The sequence below is a fragment of the Babylonia areolata genome, chromosome 33, assembly GCF_041734735.1.
Source record: "Babylonia areolata isolate BAREFJ2019XMU chromosome 33, ASM4173473v1, whole genome shotgun sequence".
Lineage (NCBI taxonomy): Eukaryota > Metazoa > Mollusca > Gastropoda > Neogastropoda > Buccinidae > Babylonia > Babylonia areolata.
In genome coordinates this window covers 22,847,065-22,855,503 of record NC_134908.1, presented here as the reverse complement: position 1 = coordinate 22,855,503, position 8,439 = coordinate 22,847,065, and positions in this window count along the sequence as shown.

Below are 8,439 nucleotides of genomic sequence, written 5' to 3'. Positions count from 1 at the left end.
TTGTCACGCAGTCCCAAACCAAAATGGACCTCCATAGCAACATCGTCATCATCATCGTCATCCTCCTCCCCCTTCATCGTCATCAATATAAACAAAATAGTCTCAAAGTCTGTGACCTTTCATGCCCTGCTCTCATGGTGACCTCAGTTTCGATACCCCTCCACTTCCGTGCTTTGGGTGAGTCCTGTCAATGTCGTCAGTGTCGGCAGATTCATGGGGGGGCTGTTGTTTGAGGGACGTGGTGGCGGTCTCCACTCTGGGAGAGACGCTCGCTCAGTCTGGCTCCGCGACTAAGCCATTATTGTCGTTAGTAGGGGGCTTAGTAGGTGGTGTCCTAAGTACGTTAAAACAGAACAGGCACCACTGAACACCACTGAAGTGACTCAGCAGCAGTGCAGGGTCTCCTCTGGTGTGTGGCCTCCAGGCGACCTAACATCGATGGTTCCCTGTGGACTGCCGACGCTGGGACTGCGACGGACGAACCCGGGTGTGGCCGTGTATGGGGGAATCTAAATGAGCGGCGTGGGAGTAATGCCACTGAAACGGCGCAGATGATGGGGCAGCAAAACAAAAAAACAAAAACAAAAAAAAAGTACGGATGCCCTCGGAAATTTATTTCCTTGGTCAGCCAATTCCATGAAGGCATGCAGGCTCGAGTCCAGGACAATGGCGAAACATCTGCTCCTTTTGCTGTCACAAATGGTGTCAAGCAAGGCTGCGTCCTGGCTCCAACGCTGTTCAGCCTCATGTTCTCTGCAATGCTTACTGATGCCTTCAGAGATGGCGATGTTGGAATCGACCTAAAGTATCGAACAGATGGCAAGCTAACTTGATGGCAATTAATAAACTTGATAATCATCAAAATATAACTTGCCTGAGGCAATGACACCGGTAGCCTGCTGTACTGTTGTGTTCTCCGTGAGAGCCGGATGCGATGTGCCAGCCAACTACAGAAGCAGTGAGGTAGCCTATGTGTCATCAGTCATGTACGCACAATCACTTCGTTCCACGTAGTACAAAGGGATTATTGGTTTGTTCCCTTCTTTTGCGAGTATGGGTCTGAGAGACCCACGAATTACGAATAAGGGTACTTAGTGTTTTCTCTTCTTTGGGGAGTATGGGTCTGTAAGACCCACAACGTAGGAATGCAGGTAAAAATTTTCACAATTACGTAACTGATTAACTAATCAGTTAAAGTGTACAGTAATTTACTAAAATGATGCATATGTTGTGACAACAAAAGTCATGAAATTTCAAATTAATCGGACACCAAATATATTTTAAAGGCATTTTTTAAGGCAAAAATGGGTCTGTCAGACCCACAAAGTACGGTGAAGGTTAAAAGGCTATGGGACCTTTAACCTTTTAAAATCAGTTCACAATAATGATGATAATGGAAATTTTTATAGCGTCTTCGAGTGCTCAAGGCACTTTACAGTAACAGCAAAAAGTAATACCAACGAAACAATAATATGGTATTGTGTATAAAGCAAAAAAACAAAACAAAAACAAGTGATAACACACACACACACACACACACACACACACACACACACACACACACACACACACACAATGAGAGCGTACACTCAAACACACACACACACACAATAAGCTCCCCGCCCCCCAGCCCACCCACCCACACAGAGCGGCAACCGCACCCACACTCCCTCTCTCCGTCCTCATACACACACATCACAAGCAAGTTATCGGCCTTGATGGAAAAAAAGCACATTCTTATTGACTGGTAGGGAGGGATATGGACCTTCAAGTGGAGTGATGGCCTGGAGGTAACGCGTCCGCCTAGGAATCCAGAGAATCTGAGCGCGCTGGTTCGAATCACGGCTCAGCCGCCGATATTTTCTCCCCCTCCACTAGACCTTGAGCGGTGGTCTGGACGCTAGTCATTCGGATGAGACGAAAAACCGAGGTCCCGTGTGCCGCATGCACTTAGCGTACTTAAAAGAACCCACGGCAACAAAAGGGTTGTTCCTGGCAAAATTCTGTAGAAAAATCCACTTTAATAGGAAAAACAAATTAAAAAAACTGCACACAGGCAAAAATACAAAAAATGGGTGGCACTGTAGTGTAGCGACGCGCTCTCCCTGGGGAGAGCAGTCCGAATTTCACACAGAGAAATCTGTTGTGATAAAAAGAGAAATACAAACACACACACACGCACACACACACACACACACACACACACACACACACACACACAATTACACATGTTGTTGAAGTTGTAGTAAGTTCAGTGTTCTGCACAAGTTTGATGATGTTCAAATTGCTCCAGTCGTTTCTTCTGAATTTTACAAATTTCGGATTTTTCATCATAATTTACTTTTGAGAACACTAACTGGGTAAGATGAGAATTCGACAAGGTGAAAGTACACGTAAGTACTCCTGTTTATGCCAGTTATCTGAAGTTGGATTTTCAGGATATTACAGGATCCTCAGCTTCTGTTTTGGGACAAAGTTATTCCGCCGATTAAATGGCACACGAGAATTACTTACATTCCTTAGGGACAACACAGTCATGCAGGGAAACTAATGGAAGTTTACATGACGATTTATGAACATTGTTAAAACCTAACTTTAAAGTGTAAAAGGGAATGAAATATCTGAATACATGTGCTATAGAAAGACGTCTTAGTGAAAAAACAATTTGATTTTGTCTCCTGAGCATCGCTGCTGATATGGTTTATCCTGAGAGGGGAACGTGGACATGTTTGTTTATGTTTCGTTGACGTGTTTCATAATAAGAAGGGAGTGTGTTTAACTAGTCCTGTAATTAATAGTTTATTAGTTCAGAATGGGATTCCAGCCATTTACGAAGTTCAGTTTCATCAGCTTTCCTTCTTTTTTCAGCCAAAGTGTTGAACGTGTACATGAAGGGATTGACAGCAGAGTTTAAGGGTAAAACAAACACAGCCAGGGCCACATTTACTTCTGCAGGAATTGCAGTTCCTGCCAATGCCAGCATCCCACACAAACCGATGGGAAACCAGCACATGAAATCTGTCACTGAAATCGTGATCAGTCGTCGTGCTATGGTCATGTCCTGTGACACTTTGGTAGAATTAGTTTTAAGAGCACTGTTTTGTATCGATGAATAAATAGACACTTGACCAACACTGATGAATAAAAACAGAATAAAATTAAGGTAGATTAAGATGCTGAGAGAATACATTTTCCCTTTGAAATGTCGTCTTGTAACAGGTAAAGGGATACAAATACCTGTCTGGCTATAGAATTCCCAATGTGATTTCACTGGAAGCAATGGTACCAAAGCCACAAAGCAAGCAACCAACCAAGTACAGAGACAAGCCACTGTTGCTGATGTTCTGCCAAACCTCTTGGTGCTAAAAGGAAAGCGAAGGACAATAAAACGATCCAGTGTAATAAGCCATATACTAAAGGCTGATGCCTCACTGGACAAAAGAGACAAAAATCCAGCTACCTTACAGGTCACACTGCTTTTCCATGCGTCATCATTGTAAAGATATTGTCCACGGAACAATTCATCAGCCACTCCAATGATAGCTATGTACACACCCATCAGAAAATCAGCCATTGTTAGGCTAATGACAAATACACTGAATCCACTTGAAGACGTCATGCTCTTGACAAACATCCGAGCACAACAGCAGAAGACGTTACCTGTCAGAGAGAGACAGGCGATCAGCCACAGAAATCCACGGTACGTCCATGACTGCAACAGATCTTCACAAGAAGAAACTTCATCACTGGGGGCAATGCAAGCTGATTCGGCTTCACCAAAAGTGTCAGGAAGTATTTCATTGCAGCAAAGTTTATAATTTTGTGTGGATACGAAGCACAGTTTATAAACAGCCTTAAATATTTCAGGTGGAAACAGTTTAACAGGACTACCATCCATGTAGAGTTCAGTTAACTGAGGTGTGAAGCGAAACCCAGCTGAGCTAATTGTGTGAATGGAAGTGAACGTTAAATTCAGTTTTTGTAAGTGGAGAAATGGTGAGAGAACTTCAGAGTCAAACACTGTCAGCATGGTGTGGGACAGATCCAGCACTGTGAGTGCACTGTCCTGGTTAACAGGTGAGAGACCAGTGTGGAGTGAGGTAAGGGGATTGTTGGACAGGGAGAGTGATTGGAGATTGTGTAACCCAAGAAGAGATGTCAGATTGACATATTGCAGTTTGTTACTACTGAGATCAAGGAACCTGATATTGATCAAGTGTATTTGAGGAATATGGGTTATAGAACAGTGTGCAAAAACCACAGCAATAAGGAGGGTATTGTTGATCATATCTGTTGGTGTCATACCTGAACCTGTAGCATCCAGGTAGCGGAGCTGAGGGAAGAGAGCTGCAGAGAAAGACTGATGACACAGAAATGAGTGACCCTGACATAGACAGTTCACAGGACAGGTTTTGTGACATCCCATTTCATCATCATTCATTGAGCAGTGAGGCCAACCATCACACATGTGGTCACTATGTAAACACATTGTTGAAAGTCTGCACCGAAAAAGTCCCGGACATTTCAGTTGTTCACATCCCTCTTCATCCTCATGGTCAATACAGTCATACATCCCATTGCACCGTGTGTAGACAGGCAGGCAGTTATTGACGTCACCAGGACAGCGATAGTGGCTGTCGGGACAGGACTCATTGGTTTTCATTGGAGTGGAGATGAAGTATCTGATGCCATCGAAGTTGACAAGAGCTGGAGGTGGGCTTAATTGTCTTTGAAAGTTTGTGGGTTTAGTTCGACGACAGTTCTGTTCATCCGACTCATCCAGACAGTGGAACACTCGATCACATACCACGTCATAGGTCACACACTGACTGTTGGCACATCTAAATGCATTGATACAAACAGGGTGTTTACAAAAAGATTCATCAATCTTATCCTCACAATCATTCATAAAGTCACACACCAGAGTGTATTGAATCATTTTGAGACCATTGTCACATGCAAATAAGTGGTTTGCAGGAAACTGCCGATCTAAAGAGTCAGATGTGTTGATGTATGACAGATGAGCAGAAAAAGTGCAAGGCGTTGAGTATTCCTTACCACACATTTTATGGTGGTTAGAGCCACACAGAAAAAAAGAATGAGTCAACTGTCCATCAATGCATTTATGTAGCTGTCCTTCAGACAGAAAAATATTTGTGTCAGGAGAATAGATTCCTTGTGTGTGGTGGACGTTTAACTTTTTCTTGTTTTGTGTGAATTCACAAAATGTCCCCCCTCCAGACCTACCAAATTCTGGTTTCCACAAACTAACATATAAACAACTTCCATAGCTGACCAAACACCAACGTGTTAATTCAGCAAGTCCCAAATATTGAACGGAACAGAAGGAAATGAAATTATGAACGACTGTTCTGTCTTCATGAATCACACAATGCGTATACATATTTTGCAATGAATTGTCTCCAAAGAACATACCAGTCCATGATTCCTCTATGTGTTTCAGTCTGTTTTTACAATCACCATACCAACAAAAGCCACACTTCGGGGAACCTAACTTGCCACCAATTGATCTACATGAATGATCAGCTTTCTTGAACGTGCTGTTAACATTCTTATAACATCGTCCACAGATCGCTGTGAGCCCATTGCAATGGTCACTAGTGTTGGAACGTGTTTCATACTGTCCATCTCCATACTCTGTGTTAACATTACAAGAAACATCATGGCAACAGCTTACATAATTCTAAAAATAACAAATCCATAGACAGCCGTGTAGCTTCAGAGACCTTTCTTACCCTCTCAAGAAAGAACGGACACTGAAGTATGACTCCTCTACTACGTAAACCGACACCAAGGTTGGAGGACACAGAAGTCCAACCAACATCTGATCGATTCTGCGACAGCACCCCAATGTCAGGGGATATCTTAGAAAAAGAAAATCACTTCTGTGTATCACATTTGCACATTCCCCACACGAAAGGGGCGGATTAAGTATTCTGGGGTGTACGAAACTAAACAATGAATCCACCAGTTTCTCAGCCATTCTGAGCAAACCACTTGTTCTCAATCGCGGGGAAAACATATCGCTCATTTTTTGTCTGCTTTCGTCATACAATTTTTCGGATCAAACCTTTATTAGTCTATTGTCTATTAGGGTATAAACCCTGTTAGAATTTATTAGAGAAAAAAAACTGAAGGTTAGGCAGGTTCAGAAAAAAATGTGTTTATATATATATATATATTTAAAAAAAAAAAAAAAAAAAAACTAGGGTTTTGGTCACAATTATTTTTCGGATGGATGAAGTGTACGTCTACATCATTTTCTCAAAAAGTTTCTTTATCTGACCAAGTTTGCATCCAAAGTTTATGGTGCTAAAAGATGTGATGTCTGTGATGAACTTTATGCCAAGGACCTTAAATATTCCAGCTGTCGGATGCCTGTCGAAGTTATCTTAACCAGAGCTAATCCTGGTGTACAAAGTATGACACTTTCAACTTCCAGTCAATATATTTTCTATGAATATCCTACCTGCTATCTGGAAATTTTAGAATCACCTCTGCCTGTAACATGCTTACCTTTGAAGGTATCGTTTCTTTTCACTTGTCTTACTTTAAAAAAAACTGAATTAACATAACTTTTGATCATCAAAACAATTTCTTAAGAGAGAGGGTTCATTATCCGGCTGCCTGGCTGATTGTCCAGTCATATAATTTACAACATGTTTCTGGTAATTCATTTAGTAAAGCAATGCAAGTTATAGCTGCTACACACTGCAATATATATTACGAACATTTATCATTTCAAATCTATGTTATCTCCTTCAAAGCTTAACAAATTCGTTCATCAGCCCAAATCATATGATCATTGTAATTTCTCTGTTAAGATCCTTTCTTCTTTAGAGAACATTGTATCATTAGTGTCCTGTTCTTTTCCATTCTTCTTTATAGCACACAATATATCCAAACACAGTGTGTGTGTGTGTGTGTGTGTGTGTGTGTGTGTGTGTGTGTGTGTGTGTGTGTGTGTGTTTGATGTAATACTTGTGTGATTTATGTTCATCCAAATGATAACTCTGAGAGAGAGAGAGAGAGAGAGAGAGAGAGAGAGAGAGAGAGAGAGAGAGAACAAATGTATATGTCAATTTTATATTTGTGTTCTTATGCTTGAATGTGTGCTACACGCTTTGCATCTATAAATCTAACTCTAGTATGTTGTCTGGTCACACACACACACACACACACACACACACAAGCACAAGCATATACACACATATGTGCACATAAAAGAAAAAAAATGTTACCAAAGCGAGCTAAATGCACCAGCCTGTGGCTTAGATATGTGAAATACACCATGTGTATGAGTTCTGACGTTAACGCATGGTCTCAAAACTAACCACAAGCTACAATGGACACAGTGTCAGCTTCAAGTCTGACCAGAGCGGGCAGTGTACACGTCTTGTCCGTGTGGATCTCGGTGCTGTGTGGACTGGCACACTGCCTCCTGTTTGTGGGCGCTGACATAACCACACATCAGTGGAGTGGGAACAACATACACATGAACACCCCTGCTGGTCCACAGAACGTCAGTGACATGTGTCCAGGTGTAGAGTACATCCTGAACCAAAACAACACAAACATGACAATGTTACAGGTCAATGCGTCTGACTGTAAATTGAACTTAACACAATACACAGCATATCAGGGAGTGGTGTATGGTATGTGTGGTGGTTTCAACACTTTCTGTAAACTGCATGTCAAGGCTCCTTTGGGTATGTATATACGTGCTCATGTGGAGAGGTTAGTGTACTGGTGTGATTCTAAGTACCGAGAAACTGAAATACGTTTTTTGATACGGTTGTTATGCAATATCTACACTCTTCAGCACTTGTTTGTTGAGTCATCTTCAAGTAGCATGTGGATAAAACATGTCAACAGTTCAATGGGAAAACTTTATTTAGAAACAGTTAACAGTCACGAGTTTATTGTTAGATATATTATTGAACATTGTGGATACATAATAACTCCATATGTAACATTGCGTCATGGCCTGAATCTCAGTGTAGAATGGAGAGTACCCTCTGGATGGATTATGACGAGTATTCAACAGATACCGCTATACAGTCCAATTTTCCTGGGGAAAAAATTCAGTATTAAATTGTATTCAAAACCAAAGACAATTCACCAAAGTGTTGAACATGTATCTCCCTTTGATTATCCATCAGCTAAGATCATTTACACATCACTTCTATCGATCCAGATTTACTATGTAAGGCTTATTCATCAAGGCCTAAAAATGTTTCTGTCTGCCTTCCCTGTGAATGACCAGCCCATAGAGTTAACAAACGATCTTTTCAATTGTTCTGTAAACCATTACTCTGTTTTTCAACGCCACCTGGATTGTAATCTGGTGACAGAGTGTGAAGATGGACGGGATGAAACAGAACACTGTCCCTTCAGCAGTCCTGACTGCCGGGGATT